Source organism: Podarcis bocagei (genome assembly GCF_964188305.1).
Source record: "Podarcis bocagei genome assembly, chromosome: 6".
NCBI classification, from domain to species: Eukaryota; Metazoa; Chordata; class Lepidosauria; order Squamata; family Lacertidae; genus Podarcis; species Podarcis bocagei.
Genome location: NC_138130.1, coordinates 75,800,416 through 75,818,481, shown reverse-complemented (window position 1 = coordinate 75,818,481; position 18,066 = coordinate 75,800,416). Strand labels below are relative to the sequence as shown.

The 18,066-nt window shown below is 38.8% G+C and overlaps 1 protein-coding gene across 16 annotated transcripts in view; it reads left to right on the top strand.

Annotated features, from left to right (window-relative positions):
• Positions 1 to 18,066, top strand: part of ZBTB20 (zinc finger and BTB domain containing 20) — a 487,687-nt gene that overhangs the window by 128,171 nt on the left and 341,450 nt on the right. For 2 of the 16 annotated variants that reach the window (XM_081197921.1, XM_081197915.1), the window contains one exon: positions 3,611 to 3,716. The exons of the other annotated variants lie outside the window; for them this stretch is intronic. The gene's annotated coding sequence lies outside the window, so the exon portion shown is untranslated. The remainder of the gene's footprint in view (positions 1 to 3,610; positions 3,717 to 18,066) is intronic. 16 annotated transcript variants of the gene reach the window in all.

Sequence of the window (18,066 nt, the reverse complement as noted above, 5' to 3'; positions counted from 1 at the left end):
CCTGAGTGTTTGCTACAAGTAGGACAGTTTTTCTTATAATCATATTGGTGATAGATGCTTCGTGGTGGAATACAGTGGTACCTTGGTTTACAACCATAATCTGTTCCGGAGGTCCATTTGTAAACCAAAACAGGTTGTAACCCAAGGCATGCTTTTGCCAATGGGGCCTCCAAAAAGATAGATAATATTTATTGCGGCCATAGGCCCATACAGGTAAAAACAACACATAAGTGACAGCTTGTGCCGTGGGAAAACAAAACAAAACAAAAAAAAAACAGTCGCTAAAACACCACTATAACAATAAAATACTATAAGATGGAAAGGCATGCTACGCCTTAATTAGCTTGTAGCGCTCCTTGGCGTCGCTTGGGCCTCCAAAAATAATTTGTTTGTAATCCAAAAAAAAAGGGTTGCAATCCAAAAAAAGTTTGCAAACTGGGACATGCACTTCCGGGTTTGACGTGTTTGTAATCCAAAACGTAAGCAAACCAGACTGTTTGCAAACCAAGATACCACTGTACTGAGGTATGTGCAGATGATAAAAAGTAACGATAGGAAGTAAAATGATTTCACCCTGCTAGTTCATTATTACGCACACACGCGCGCGCGCACACACACACACACACACACACAGTTATTGAGAAGAACTGGTTTTTTAACTAAGGTAAGTGAGCTGAAGGGATATTGGAAATGGGGCAAGTTCTAACAGAGGAGGAGGACCACTAACAGAACAATAAACGGACATAAATCTGACATCAAGAATCACAAAACAGAGAAACCAGTAGGAGAACACTTCAATCTCCCAGGACATTCTATACAAGATCTCAAAGTAGCTGTTTTACTACAAAGGAATTTCAGAAATAGACTGGAAAGAGAAGCTGCTGAATTGCAACTCATTACCAAACTTAAAACAATGGAGAGACCTGGTCTGAACAGAGACATTGGATTCTTATCTCATTATACATGACTAAACCATTTCTCACCTCCCCACCCCTTGCCTTTTCCTGTAAGACCTATTACAGTCGTTAAGAGTCGTCAACAGGCTCATCAGGCTCATCTCAGCTATCTGCCAATCTCCGATTCCCACCACCCTTCTGAGTAATACCCCTCCCCACCTTCTCTATATATAGAAGGATCTGGCAACTTCTGTTTCAGTGTATCTGAAGAAGTGTGCATGCACACGAAAGCTTATACCAAGAACTAACTTAGTTGGTCTTTAAGGTGCTACAGGAAGGAATTTTTTTATTTTAACAGAACAACACTTATGGTTCTGGAGGTCCCTACTGCAGACATACATCTCTCACTGGTGTTCTTGCACTGGTAGTGGGGGCTGAAATGAGGCATTCCCAGGGCATATCAGGGACAGCCAAGGATCCAGTAGACCCTGAATCCCCTGACATATCCCAAGACTAGGCCCTTTTCCAACCCTCTGATTGAACAGCCTCACAAGGTAAGGAAAAGCTCCCACCTCCTACCCTGATTGTAGCAAGCTAGCCATTTATGAAGTGGTTGTACTTCTACTGCAGAATCCCCCCACCCCACAAAAAAAGGATTGTTCTGTAAATCTTAATAAAGATTGCCAATGGTCCCCATTTTTAACTGAATTCTGCACCTTGCTCTTTCAATTATGTAATGATTTTATGTTTTAAAAAACCACGCTTTGATCTTCGGATGAAGGGTTGTATAAACATTTTAACAACAGCAGCAGCACATTTCAATAACAACAACAAGGCCGCATGAAAAACTCTGAAATAGAATAAGTGGTGGTCATGCGTGTTTGAGGTACGATCTTGATGAGAAGCACCCAAACAGACCTACCTAGTTCTAATAAAATGCTAAGAATTTCCCCTTCAAAAATTGGACCTTGTAAAAGTGCCTCCATTTTAGCATACATATTAACATGATATTATGGGTTATTATTTTTTTTACAAGATGCACTATTTATTTTTAAATTAAAATGCTGATTAACACGTACTTTTGCAAACATGTGAAAAGAGAGTTTGGAATATAATAGGTGTACCAATAATTCTAGTTAGCCCCTCACTACAGTTAATATGAAAGAGACACTGGCATTCCATACTTTTTAGATTTTTCACTGCCAATAAGAAAAGGCTGATACGGCTGATATTAAATGGTTTCCATACTAATTTAAGGACCTTTAGACCAGTGGTATAAACTTAGGTACAATTTAAATATTCTGATTTTAGGATCTAAAGAATTGGGTAGTGGATTAGTTGACACAGGCCTGGATGCAGAAGATGGGAAAGGGCACCTAAGTCTCATTGGAATCTGCATAGTTTTTCACGGGTTTTTCCATTGATTTCAGTGGTTGAAGCCAGCTCTCTAGCTTGCAAATGATATGTGCTGCACTATGTTGTGTTTTGTGTTGATACTGGAAGCTCAGCTCTTTGACAGAGTTAATTACTATTTTGTCATGTTATCATGTTTGTTCTCAATAAACAATTATACTTTTAAAAAAGAAGTTAAACAAGAAAACACATACAACCTGGTCAAAATAAATAAAAAATAATTTTAAAAAAATTCTCCAGTAAGTAGCACCTTAGAGACCAACTAATTTTGTTCTGGGTATAAGCTTTCGTGTGCATGCACACTTCTTCAGATATCTGAAGAAGATATTCGTCTGAAGAAGTGTGCCTGCACATGAAAGCTTATACCCAGAACAATCTTAGTTGGTTTCTAAGGTGCTACTGGACAATTTTTTATTTTTTATTTTTTTATTTTGACTGTGTCAGACCAACACGGCTACCTACCTGAACACAACCTGGGGTCACTGCATACACTGCATGCAGTTTGGGCATCTCGGTGTACATGCCGAAACCACTTTCTGACATGCAGTGTACAACCTCATATGCAGGTTACATATGATACCTAGGGCGGTATCCAGCAAAACAGTTCTGCTAGTGCATGGGCTTTTAGCTGAGCAATAAAGCTTCCCTGCCCTCTCCTCTCTACGCACCTCATAAATCAGCTCTGGGGGGTTGGGGGAGCTCACTGGAACATATTTAGGGGTTACACAGATAGAGGTTATAAGTTGTTCAAAATTGTTCTTAATATGGTGTTTTAATCCTGAAACCCACACTAGGACCTTAGAATGAAGGGCAGGTAATAAATACTGTAAACAAATAATAAAGTCTTTTCCTGTGGTCCTGCCAGCTTTTCTTTTAACACCAGTGATATAAATTTGGGGTAATTTTTTATAAGAGAGTAAGAAGCATTCTGCTTAAGCAGAGGAAAGGCCTATCTGACATAAAGTTCTGCTTCCCATAGTGTCCAGCTAGATGCTTCTGGGAAACCCAGAAGTACGAAATGAGCTTCCCAGCTACAGAGATATATTCTGAACTTGAGCTATTACTTCATTACTTTTTGAAGAAATTGTAGAATTCTTTTACTACCTAGTGTACTGCATACAAAGGTAAATGTAGACTTTCATTACAGTATGATCAACTACATCCAGTTTTTTATTATACCTCCTCTTACAATGCAACTTAGAGTGCATTCCTATGGAAGGAGTATCTCAATTCTAGCTACTGTCTCAACACCAATTATTCAACTAAATTGGTTCCATACTTAACACAAATGTATTTTTCAGTGCTGTTACTTAAAGTGAAGAAAGAACACATTTTGGATCCTCGTGTACATAATAAGCAACTAAATACGCCTATTTTCTACTAAGCCAAGAAGTCTGCTTTTGCAAGGTATACTTCATTCTGTATAACTCATCCATGCTAAGGAATTTTTGTTCATTTAAAAATATTTTATTACATAAACATTACCAAAACAATTGGTTTTTCCCTTCCCACTTCCTCCTCCAGAAGACTAATGTGTCAAATTTTCCCATAAATCTATATGCGTAGTTGGTGGGCGCCAGTCATCAGGGTAATCAGTGCAGCATCAGGACAAACTTGTGGGCCGGGGAGGGGGAGTTGTGGTAGTCTGTAGAGATTCTGTCTCAGTCTCCAGGCTCTCTGTACAGAAGTGGATGTTCTGAGTGCAGAAAACGTTTCACTCAGCAGTCGCAGGTTCAAGCTCACGAGAGGATCCACACAGGGGATCTAGAGCGTTCATTCCTGGCATTGCGCAATCCAGACAGATTAGGGCAGGCATCCCCAACCTGTGGCCCTCCAGATGCTTTGGCCTACAACTCCCATGATCCCTAGCTAACAGGACCAGTGGTCAGGGATGAGGGGAATTGTAGTCCAAAACATCTCGAGGGCCGAAAGTTGGGGATACCTGGATTAGGAATTCTGCTGGTTTACCATCTGACATAGCTGGTCCTGGAAGCGATGGTGATGACTCCCAGACTGCTGGTTTTGGGGGACTCCAACATTTATACTGAGGCGACTGGCTCTGGAGTGGCTTTGGACTTCATGGCTGCCATGACGACCGTGGGGCTGTAGCAACATATCACTGGTCCTATGCATGTGGCAGGCCACACTCTGGAACTTGTTTTCTCAACTGGGTAGGAAGGTTGACTTGAAAGTGGGGGATATTGACACCAGCCCTTCGTCATCATTAGATAATTTTCTGTTGAAATTAGGCTTTCAACATCTTTTCCCTTCTGCAGAGTTGAAGGATCTATTAGGATGGTCCACCCTAGGATACTGATGAATTCAGTGGGGAGTTTTCTGGCTGATATGACTGGTGCGCTTGTCAAAATTCTGGCTCTGGAAGCTCTGGGACATCTGAATGGCTCAGGCCGTTGACATGATCACCCCTGAGCACCATCTCCTGCTTTGTGGGAGTTTCTCTCCCTGGCATACTCCAGAGCTTAGTGCTAGGAAACAGGCTGGGAGATGGCTCAAACATGGCCTTAGTCACTCTGTTTGATATGCATATATTAGTAATTGATGACACTATGTACACGCAGTTCGGGGGGGAGCATTAAGTTGAAGTAAGAATTTAATTCATCCTTATAAAAGTTTAAATGGTATTGCTTGGTCGATAAAAATAGTGAACCTTAAATTTTGGTCCTTAAAACTGCTTTTAAAAAAACAGGAAATGTAATTCCATACCTATTCTGAATGAATTCTCTCATGATTTTTAGCATTGTGTGATCTATTGATTACACATTGTAGTTGCTTTAGTATAAGAACATTCTGATGGACAATTAAGTAAGAATTTTACTGGTTCAATGGGCTAGAGATAGGAAGAGCTAGCGGCTCTTCAAGGCAAAGTCAGATTGGTCAGGAAGCAGTAGGTTTTGGTTCAGTGCTGTCTTTGAACTCCATATTTTACATATCTGAAATGTTTCACCTTTCATTAGATTTATAGGTACAGTATATGGATTCCCACAAAGCACTAGAGGTCTAGCTGTCACTTCCCTCTTTGGGTCTTTGATATGATATATCTACACATTTACAAAATAAGTAGAGAAGAAGAAAAATGGACATGCTTATTTTCTTTGAAGCTACTGGAATCCATTCATAGATTCAGAATCAACAGGTGTAACTTAGGACATGTTTAAGACATTGCCCCTAACTATGATAATGGGGCATGCTGGGTACTTCTGAGTCTTAAATTAGGCTTATGGGCTTTTAGATAAGGGAAGTTTTTGAAAATTGTTGTGAAGTTTCCCAGTGAACTTACATAGCCATTTTAAATCACTCTATAAAATGGTAATACCTTTAGTTTTTCTCTGGCACAAGAGAAGACAAGAAGATTTGTTTATTATATTTTCAGTAATTCAATGAACTTGCCATTTTGACCAGGTGGCTTGCTTTTAGAGAAAAACAAGTGTAAAGCCCACTTAGTCTCACTGAACTGGTTGTACAGTTCCTTGGGTCCTAGTCATAATGTTTCCTTGATTCTGTTATGTTGTGGCAACATGTGAAGATAGAGATATCTCTTTCTTGGACATGCTGATTGTTAGAGTTTTCATTAATGGCTACTAGTGGGCTATCAGGGTAATCTTGAAAACCAGCATGGAAGGAATCCAACATTCTCGCTCGCTTAAACATGAGAGTCAGCTATAAAAATGTTTTGCTCACACTGTGTCAGCTAGCTTTTAGAAACAAAGCAAAACCAGGAAATCTGATTTTGGCTAGAGAAAGCAGTTCTAGAATTTTGGAGCTAACTGATGGCAGAAACCATCTTGGGTTCAGATGTGCTGCTGTTGATTTTTTACTGATGTGTCTTTGGAACTAGCGTTACCTGCTTCTGTGCCTGCCCAATTTAACTGCATATTTGCAAACAAAACTGCTTAGTCTAATTTGTATATTTGCAAACAAAACTGCTCAGTATAATGATATATTTGCTAACAAAGGGTTATTACAAAACATTGCAAGTGTCCAATTCACTCCCTCCAAAGAAAACACTTTGTGAAACTCTCTGGACACTTCCCATTGTTTGGGGAAGTGGGGAGTGCAAAACAAAACATATAATTGGCATATGAACAATTAAATATTCCTGAAATACAATCCCATTGGTGTTGTATTTCATAAGGCTGCTCTTTAGGTCCAGATGTAGTGTTGAGGAGAGTTTACTTACATTATGAAAATAACTAACAGTTCTTTGTCCAAAGACCTTCTAAAAACTGGTTAGTAACAGTATGATCGTTCACTAAACATTTTATTTAGCACTTTTTATCATTAAACATGCATTTTATGCATGGATTAAATTAAGGAATATTATTCTTTGTTTTAAATAGGAGCTTGTATTCTCTTTCTTGTGTTACTGCATTTTTCAAAAAGTGCACAAATCCAATATTCTATTGCTGACAGATTATTTTAAGGGGGGGGGGTTGGAAGAAAGGAATACTTTATAAATTCTTCATAAAAATGGTTGAGGGAGATGCAACATCTGATGGCTTGGGACAGAGCTTTCCAAACTGTGTATCATGGCACATTAGTGTGTCGGCTGCAGTGTGTAGGTGTGTCATGTGAATGCCTCCCACGCTTCTCCTGGGGCAGGAAAGGGGTTAGTTAAACTTCTGGTTTGCTAGTAAAACTGAATTGCTGTTTCACAAAATGATGCAAAACTGAATTACTGTGTTGCGAAATAAGGCATGTCTAAAAAGTGTGTCAGCAAAATGAAAAGGTTGGAAAGCTCTGGCTTAGGACAATACTAAACGTTATGATAAACTTGGTGCTCCAGTTCAGAATGGTAGTCCCTCATCATATTCCCTTTTAACTTCTTGCAAATTTTAAAACTGCTTGCCTTTTCTTCTTGTAAGTGTTAAATTTGCTTCTATCTCTGCCAGTAGCAATAATATGGAACAGGAAATGCACATAGACATGGAGAATGCATAGCAGAGAAAAGGGAGTAACTGAGCACAGAGCTTCCATTTTTGACAGCAACCCTGTGTTTGACCTAGCTTTTAGTAAATAGTTGCTTCTAGACTGACAAAAAAGCATTTAAGGTGGAAATAGTAATTCCAAAACTGGGGAACTGTGCTTATAGCTTTAAGGGTCCCAGTCAGGTGCCCTCCTTTCAGTTCACATCAGCATAAAGTGAGAAAAATAAGCATTCCAACTAAATCCAGACTATGGGTTAATAAACAAAACAATTTGGTTTCTGCATCTCAGTATTTGTGAGTTTCAAACAAGCATTTTGATTAAAATTGTATGGCTTGCATGGCTGTAGAGATGGAAGGCATAAATGAATGCTAGGTTGCTAGGATTGATCTTTGTCTTCCTGCCATGACAGACGTAAAAGAAGAGAACTCTCTAAACACATACATATCTTATTATGACACACACATTTGGAAGAAGCCCCATTGGCAAAAACTAACATAAAGTGACACGTTGTTTAAAAAGTTGTTTTGAATGTCTTCTCCTGTTGATCATATGCAACGGGGATAAATAAACACCCAGTGTGTGGTGCAACCAGGCTGAGCATTCATGCTCCAGCAAATGTTTATGTCTTCGGTTGGCTGCATTGCTGTTTGTTTACTGTAAACATCATACCTGTATATGTTTGTAATATATACATTAGCATTGGTAGTACAATCTTGGCTGTATAGTTGTGAGGAGGCTTTTTCTTGGATATGACCAGATGGGGTTTGTTCTCTCCTCCCTGCTCCTTCTAATGTGGTGAATTAGTCTTTTGTACTTCTTGTGAAACAGAGGGACTGCTTATTCAAGCAGGACATGCTGTGCCCTGCTTAAATTAATGCAGGTGGATATGCAAGAAAAGCCACATAGGATTTGTCTGGTAGGAATCAAGCTAGTTTAGCTTTTTGTTTAATTAAAAACAGGTCTATTGGGTTCTCGGTTTATTCACTGATGAGTGGGATGATGCACAAGTCTCCTCAAGGTGAAATGACTAAAGTTGTTAGGCTTACATTTAAAGATGTCCCTTCTGCCACGATGTCAGTGCTGTTCCTATTCTTTTTATAGCATTTTAAAATCCCTTTTAGTGATGATGGTTGTATTTGGGCAAAGGATAAAACTTGAGTTCATGTGCTCCCCATTCGCTTTCACCAGTGCTCCTGAAAGGAGGGTCTCATTGTTTGAGAACCAATACAAATTCTGGTTAGTTTTGACTATGCCTTGGCCAAAGAAGCCAATTTCAAACCATAGTTTACCATCTTGTTTGGATAAACCACATAGCTGCAGATTTGACAGTTGTCTCATGACACATATTAAGCTAAGTGGTCTGTAATTTCCAGGAACCCCATTAGGGTTCTTTGAGAATTATTGGGTGGGTGCCATCCAGTCCCAGAAATTATTCCTTTTTTCCCTTTTTTCCATTTGGTCTAGAGCTTCTTATGGATTATTCCTTATGGCTGTGTCCAGGGAGGAACAAGGAGGGGTGAGCAGTTCTATGCATGTAACACTAAGCTGTGGTTTTGTATCTGAAGAAGTGTGCATGCACACGAAAGCTCATACCAAGAACTAAGTTAGTTGGTCTTTAAGGTGCTACTGGAATGAATTTTTTTTTTTTTACTGTGGTTTTGTGTTACATCTGAATGAAAGCAATGTTGACTTCCTGCTCCTGGTGTCTTCTAGAACTTTCCCAGTCATTGACACTCTTTGTCTTCTGCCAGTTATCTGACTTCTTCTGCTGGTGCATTTAAACACTTTATGAAAACTCACTCTTCAAACTAGCATTTTTAATTGATTCTGCACATCATTCTTTTTGGTCCTCTTCTTGTCTCCCAAGTGTTTCATGGCTCTTACTTAGACAAGCCTGAGGCAAGGCCTGTTTTTTTTTTTTTTTTTTTGTTCCCTTATTTAAAGCTTTTTCTTGGTTGTTGCTCTAAAAATAACTCCTTGTAATCAGAGGCACAATTAAGAAGACTATGTATGTCCAGGGGTTTTTTGAGCAGGAGCTCAGGGGAACTGAATTCCTTTACCATTTTTAAATTAAATAATAATAATAATTATTTTCTGTTTGCGGGGGCTGGAATGGATATACACCCAACGCTTGAGCCAAAAATCCACCTATATCTGTAATCAGTAAAGTTGTCGCCATTTCTAATCCAGATCATTGAATTTATTAATCCTATCATATATTTAGCCATTCCCTGGGAGGTGGGGATGGGGAGCATGGCACTGTGATTGGGCCCACAATAAACTGACTGACTGACTTTGTGGTGAGTTTCTCCCAGACTTTGTAACTCCCTCCCTAGAGAAGTTATTATTTTTTTTATAAGATATTTATTGCAAATTTTAAACAAAAGAAAAACAAACCAACAAACATATAAAATACCATCACCATACACCAAAACAAAGAAAACAGAAAAAATTTAGAGAATAAACATAACATGGAAAGAAAAAAGTACAACAAAATCAATTTATCCTTGAATCTTATTTTCATAATCTTTGGACTTCCTCGCATCACCCTTTCCTGCGTTCTCAGTCATATAGTTATAAGCAGCAAATTATTACCTTATTTCAATTCTTATTTTATAGTTCTCAAATATTATGTCCCAAATTTTCAATATTTTATCATGTACTGAACTGCTTAACTTAAACATAATATTACTTCAAGTTTCATCCTTTTCTTAATCATCACTTATTCATACATCTTACAACTAAATTACTGATGCCATGTTGTTTTCTGTCATGCATTCTCTTAGCATTCATACAGCTTATAATGTTTTTGTAAATAGTCTTTAAATTTTTTCCAGTCCTCTTCCACCGTCTCTTCTCCCAGGTCTCGAATTCTGCCAGTCATTTCAGCAAGTTCCATGTAGTCTATCAGTTGCGTCTGCCATTCTTCCAGAGTGGGCAAATCTTGTGTCTTCCAGTGCTTTGCCTCCCTAGAGAAGTTAGACTGACTCCCTCATTGTTGTCCTTCTCTCAGCAGGTGAAGGACCTTCTCATTCCAACAGGATTTAGGGAACCAACTGCTTTTAATAAAAGGGCTGGGGCCATGCTATTTTTACTGTTATTATCTGCATGTTTATATCTTCTATAGTTTTAATTCTGTTAATGTTCTATGAATGGTTGGGGAGGTATGGAGGGAGGAAGGAAGGAATAATCCTCCCTCCATGAGTAGATCCCAAGTTATTTATTAAATTTAGGGCCTTATATGATGTCAGTAATAACACCTTTTAACCCAGCTCCATAGCAAACCAGTCATTGCAAAGATGTAATGTGCTTCTGGTAGGTCTACCCAGTCACTCTCCTAGTTGTGAAGTCATATGACTCAAAATGGAGCAAGAAGCTCCATGTTAGACTCCTAATGTGAGCTGTGTTCTCAGTGAGATGTAACTTCTAGTCTGAGCTGGCAACATCTTTTTGATTCATGCGGGGTCACTGAAGGCGTTGCTTTGGGCAGCAGATTCCAGTGTGAAAACTCTTTTTCCTGCTTCTTACCTCCATCTTCATGTGTTCTTGGGAAGGGGAAAAAAGAGTTCAAAGCCAGAACACATTTGAGTGGTGTTCAACTAAGTTTTATTTAGAGCAGACACATTGTAATGAATTGCCCTAAGTTGGTTATATTTATCAGTTTCATTTGGTCTGCTCTGAGTAAAACTTAGTTGAATAGTTGAATACCAACCTATGTTTCCAGCATATAAATTTCTAAGACCAGCAATTGATTGTTTGTGTAGCTAATAATATCTAGTAATTACAAATAATGGGTCACATTTTTGAATGCTTACAACTTAATGTTTCCCTTTCTTATAAAGGTCTGCATAGTGTAGATAGCCATATGGATATATAATCAGATGTAGACAAACATATGATAGGCTAGTCACCCGGACTGCCTCCTATTTGCAGTTAACCTTTTGATGAATGATCCATGAAACTGATTTTAGATGTTTTAAAAAAGCAAACAACTAGAACAATTGCATCATAAATGTGTTAATTCATTAGTAAAAAATGGAAAACAACAACAAATGAGGTCTCAGCTTGATCATTAGAAAGATGAATTTCAGAAAGAGTGAATTAACATAACAGCATACTCACCCAAGGGCTACTGTGAACCCCACAAGCAGATAAGACATCCCCTTACTCACAAAATAACTGTCCTTCAGGATAGCACTGCAAGCTCTTTGAATAGTTTGGCATTTCATTCTATTCTTGGAAAAATAAATTTCATCAATGAACAGCTTACAAACTGAATGTAGAAAAATGCTATCTGATTATCTAAACCCCTGCTAATTTCCCTAGTTGTGAAGAAGCTGAAATTTCAGTCGGTACCTTGGATCATTCATTTCCCTGCACTCAATCCCCTCCCCCCAAGTGTCACTATTATAGTCAAGAGCAAATGGTCTGTTCAGTTCTTGAATTATAGGACCACCGATCCTTTTAAATATGAAAATAAAGTCTCTGATCAGGCAAGTAAATCAGAAAAATTAAATTTGCTTCTGTGTTCAAGAAAGAAAATGTTTTATTGTTTTTAGGCTGGGGAAACCAATACATCTTTATTCCTTTTAATAGTTTTTAAACTGTTTTTAAATTGTGGATTTTAAAAATAAGTTTACCATACGTTTGTGAGGGTATAATAGGCTATGGGTCAGTACTTTTGAAATAAGTTATTATTTTAAGACCTATCAGTTTTGAGTGTTTTGTCTAAGAGTGTTGATGCACTGTTACATATTAATTGCAATAGATTCTTCAGAAATTCCCACCATGACCAGAGCTTTCTTGTCTCAGATGCTATCTTGAAAGTTTAAGCTTCTTTATGGTAAGAAGCTTTAACTTATTCCAGTTTGTATTTTTTAAATAAAAGTGGTATACGTTTCATGCAAAAATCACCCAAGTCCTCTAGTGTAATTAAATTTCTGGAATTTTTACGCACTTCAAAAGCCTACAATCTGCAGTTAATAGTATTTTTCAGACAAGTATTTGGATACCCCAAAATGATTCCAATGTGGGCTGGTGTCTGTCACTCCGCAGACACCACAAAGTGTTGGAAATTGCAATGCACTCTGCTATAATTTGTCTTAAAAATATGCATGACAGCAATGGTTGCCTTACCTGCATTTTCAGTGGAAGAAAGCTATTTGAGTTTCCTAAGTGAATAAGCATGAAAAACAGTGTGATGGAATTGAGAAGCATAATCATTTGTATTACAGAATTTCTGATCAATTTAATAACTGAAGCCACTTATTGGACATCAAAATCGGGTTAAAGGGAAGCTTGGGATGTGTTTTAAATTGCTAAATTTCAGCTATAGTACAGATATTTTGTGCTAACTTCAGATGACAGCATCTACAAGTTGTGGATCATGACTGGTATATGCCTGCTTACAAGGCCTTGTATCTTTTAGGTATTGGATAGCACCTTGTTACTTAGGTGCTTTATTGCTGTTTCATCAACTAGATGACGGATGTTCAATCACTACTTAGTCATATTCAGCTGAGTTCCCCCATATGTCTTTCAAACTTAAAGAATGCAGTTTATAAATTCATTTATTATTTATTTTTTAAAAAATTATATCCAGCCTTTCAGCCCCTGAACGTGCCCCTAAGGTGGTTTGCAACTATAAATTTATGCCCTGATGCAGTAAAAACTAGAAGAAATATTTCCCCCCAACAATCAATTAAAATGCCATAAAATAATAAGGATTAATGACAGTTTAGAAACCATTAAAAGGAATAGAGATGTATTGGCTGCCCAGCCTAAAAACAATACAGCATGAGTCCAGGCAAATTTTCTTTGGGAGGTAGTTTCCAAGTCAGGGTGCTGCCACTCAAAAAGTCTTGCCTTGTGTTGCTCCCAAGCAGTGAAATGCAGTGGCAGGACTTCTGGCAGTGACTGCTAAAGATGGGCAGGATCATATGGTCTTCAAGACCAGCCCTACATATAGTGAGCGCATTACAATAATCTAATATGGATGTCATTTGAGGCACATGCCATTGGCCAGATCTGCCTTCTCCAGGGTAGGAGGAGCAGAGCAAATTCTTGAGGAAGAGTTCTTTCCCAAAGCTTTAATGCTTAGATTACTTCTGCACACATGCAAATTGATGGCTTAAGGCACTACACATGGTTAATCCTAAATACAGCTGCAACAAAGCCAGGTGCTCTAACTTGCAAAGCCTTAGACATTGATCTGACAACAGTCACACCCCTTTGCTGTCCTGTATATGGGAATGGGCCAGACTCATTTTAGGACAGTAAACGTTTCTGCTATTTGTCGCTACTCCTAGTTCCCTTTCTCTTGGCTCCTCCCAGACCTAGGTGATGGGAGGGGTGCCTCTGCTTCCCGACTGGTGGTTGTGACCAATGAAACATCCCCCTCTGGGTAGGTAGAGCTACTCCCATTAACTGATGGCACCAGGGTGGGCAGCTAAGTGAGCGCCATGTCAGAGAGAGGCTTTGACAACCTCAGAGAGGGACCAGGGCTGATAGCAGAAAAAGTTAGATTTTATGAGAAGCAAGTGTTTTTCTCCCCCCCCCCCCCCCAGTATTTATATACCACTGAATTGTAATAAAATCTCAAAACATTTTACAGAAAATGAAAAATATTATTATCAGTAAAGGCAGTAAAAAACAAGTATTTAAATATTCAGAAATTAATTTAAAAATCAACAATGTCCTGAAACCAGATTAAACCACACAGCAGCTTCTACACATCTGGATAGGCTTCCCTTAACAAAAATGTTTTTAGCAGACACCAAAAAGAGTACAGTGAAGGATTCTACCGGATGTCAATATTTAGGAAGTTCCCAGGTGGGTGCTGCCAGTAACAGTGCCAGCTTCACAGATCTAAGCAATCAAGTGGGCATATATGGGCTAAGGCGATCTCACAAGTGAACGGTGGTTGCGGGGAATACCAATTTAACTTTAACTGTGCAACCTGAATTTGCTGATAAGTGACAGAAAATAGTGACCGTCTGGAAGTGCCCTGAGACTGATCAGACACAGTGAAGTGTCTTTCACGAGCACTGTTCAGCAGCAAGCAGAATCTAGAGGTCAAACAGGTAATGATAACAACAAAATGTGGTCCTTATACGTGCATGGGGTTCTTTTTTACCAACTCTGTTGTGTGATTCAGAGACCTTACAACTATCATTCATGACTTTCTGTATCTTGAGGCTACTACAATGTGCTCAACATGGGGTTGTCTTTGATAGCATGATCCAGAAGCTCTCCCTCTTGTGCAATGTGGCTTCCCTCCTGATTGTGGATTGCCAAAAGCACATTGTAACCAATGCTGTGCCATCTGCTCTGACTTTGTGTTGCCTTCTGGGCAGTTCAGGGTGCTGGTTCTGACTTATGAAGGCCTATGTGGCTTGGATCCAACAGTAGAACATTAGCAGTTCAACCATAAATATACGGATCCTGTCTAAGTGAAAGCACAGACTTCAAGCATGGAACTCTCACCCTGAAGAAGAGCATATATAGCTTTGAAACGTATCTGAAAGTATCTCTAGCTTCTATGTGTGATATTTTTATGAGACTTTGACAGCTTTATAATGAATTATGTTTGCACCTTTTGTGCTCTATTTGTTATATTTCTGCCCTCATGCTCCTCCCCATCTCTTTAATCAAGTTACACTCCCATTCTTGCACTAGTAAAAACTGCAGATTTTGCCCATTTGGTACTGTTTTATTAAACTCTGTGGAGGATTAGTCTCTCAGTTATCTTTTTGTTTAGGATTTATGACAAACTTACTGCGTATGTGAAGGAGAAATGGCTACAGTGGGATGCCTACAATAGCATTGGCAAGAGGCTGTGAGATTACATTTGGGAGAATATGCTGTGTACAAGAAAGTGACAAGCGAATTGAAATTAAAACAAAGGAATTGGAAATAGACCAGTAATCAATCTCGCCTCCTATCTCAATAAACCAGGGACATTTTTTCCCTAACGAATTCAGGGCAGATATCTCAGCGATGCCACGACAACAAGCCTCTCCCCCTTCTATTAAATCTACATTTTGAAGGTGGATGGTGCTGACTCATAAATTAAATTGGAGTAATACATACAGTGTATATATATTTCTGTCACTTTGTCTCAAATTAAACATGAACCTTCTCCCCTGACAAGATGATAGAAAAGTTAATTGCTCGCCCTGGCTTTAAATTGGAATTGGAATTTGCAAAATGCTAAAGGTTTATGAGATCTAAATCATGAGGAGCTTAAATTACATTCCTGTGATAAAATATTAATAAATCAATTAAAACATAAGCCGAGTATAATATTACTTTTCGTAGGAACCTTGAACACAATAATTCATTAAAATGTGCAGTAGCAATTATTGTATCTTTTTAATATTAGGCTTTAGTAGTTTTTAAATGTGGCCAAGACAACACTAGATGATAACAGGTCACATAGAGGGATAGGATGGCGTTATCCCGCTATAGCATCCAGTAGACCCTTGACCACAGAGAACAAATAATGGGGGACATTTTTATATTCTTGAATCTAGGCACTTCCCCTTCTGTTGTGTTTTTTTACTGCCAAAGTCAGCTTTTCGCACATCCCCTAGCTGCAGGTGCCACACAATGGGTAAATATTGCTCCTTCCGGAGATGTCCATTGAAATCATTGGGATAATTTCCATTGGCTTCAATGGGTTTTGAATCAAGCTGACAGAATCCAGGCATTCTATAATTACCCACATCACACTGTAGAGAGAATTATAGTACCCATGATGCCAGAAAGCCAATTGTATAGCAGATGCCTATAATGCAGTATCTTAGAATACTCTCACCATGACAGTGAGGCAGAATTATGGTAAAACTCAGACGGCTGTTTCCCTATTCTAGAAAAACAGAATGTTACTGCTTTTCAGAAAATGGATTCATTCTTTTCCCCCTCATCTCTTCTATCATTTAATGCTCCCCCCTCGCTTTGTGATACCATTGAAGTTCAGGTGTTGGTTAGTAGCAAAAATTCAACACTGGCTAAATTTTCACCAGACTTTGTTTTCTTGCGAACAGATCTCACTAATCTCTAATCTCTGTACAGTCTGTTTTTGGCACAGGATAAAGAGCTCTTGAAGGCACAGTATGATACATAGCTGCTGTTTGAAGGTGTGCAAGATCAGCATGCATTTCTTTCTATGCAAATCCAATTACACAAGGAAAGTTGCTATTCTACACAATTGCACACCTTTGATGCCTGTCAAATTGAAAATTAATGTCAAGTATCAATCAGCTTCTTCTATATGGGTAAAATATGTCAAACTAACTACTGGGGAGACTGATAGTTCTTCGTTTTAGCTATATGATGTGTACAGCAAGGTCAGTAATGGGGCAGCCATTCTCTGAGACTTACATACTGTAGATAATACATTGAAAACTGTTCGTTGCTTGTCAACTATCTATATGCTTCTTACATTGGATGAGCTACTGTGTTGTAATGGAATTTTCACAGACATCTTTACAACTGTTTGTTGAATTAATTTTTGCAAAGTTGTATGAGATGGACATATAATGATGTGGATATTAGTGCCACAGGAAGAGAAGTGAGCATGTGTGCCCGATTTTATTTTGGATGGTTGTTTATTTAAAAGAGGTACTATCTCAAGCTCAGCAAGCTTCTATTTTATCTTACAATAAGTTAAAATGAAAAATATTGGGACAACAACAAGTAGAACAACATGACTAAAACAGCTGAAACAGTAAAACAACAGAATGCAGCACAACTTTCCACAAAACAGAAACAGTTAGAGTGAAAGGATAAAATTATAAAGGCCTGGGATATTTAAAATTTATTTGCTTGGATCACAAAAATCATAAGTCTCAAAGGGAAAACGTTCCAAAGACACCACAATAGAAAATGGCTCCTTTTTTTTGTTTCCATTCACTCAGTCTCTGGTATTTGAAGGAATACCATTGAAGGGACATATTGAACATACCAAGCAGTCTTCTACTTGAAGAAGGACAAGGAATGGTCTCCTGTGTGTGTGGAGCTCCATTGATACTTTAGAAAAGGGAGGGGAGGATCTGATCTGGCTGGTGGACATGATCCTTATCTCCCCTCCCCCTCATGGGCCAAATTTGACAGTGATGCTCTTTGGGAATTCAAAGTGAGTGGCAGGGTTTGCAAAGAGCCCTGTGCGGTGCTTTGAAATGCCACTGATTAGCAGGCATGAAGTTATCACCAATCAGCTGGTGGGCTGTGACTTTAGGTCTGCTTTCTTCAGGGATTGCATGCACAATTGAGTTTACCCCCATGGGGATCTCTGTTGCGCAGCTGATCCAGCTCTGTCCATCAACTGAGAAGTTATGATTTCAAGCCTCCTTTCCGCAGGGATCAGCTGTTCTGGGAACTTGGTTGCACATCCAATCCAACAGGCTTTAAGCCACTGTCCTTCAGCTGATGATCTCAAGCCTGCATGCTGCAGGGACTAGCGGGGACATTGAGTACCTCATGGGAAACTCAGTCATGCAGCTGATCCAGTCACATCCCTACCATTTCCACACCTGATGTCATTGTATAACATATGACAAAGTATGACACATGACAAAGTTTAGAACCATTGGCTCCTATTCTGTCTATCATAGTGTGAGTATCCACTATTAACCGATTCCCTTTCCTGGCTCCCTGTTTGTTTTGCTTTTTGAAACACTCAGATATTGGGGGGATGATGACGGAAGGACGGACATGTATACTTTGAATTTTAGTGCCATTGGCATCTTTACCAGTTTCCTGTATTATAATTTGTTACGTTGTGTAGAGTGGATTAATTTAAAGCAGC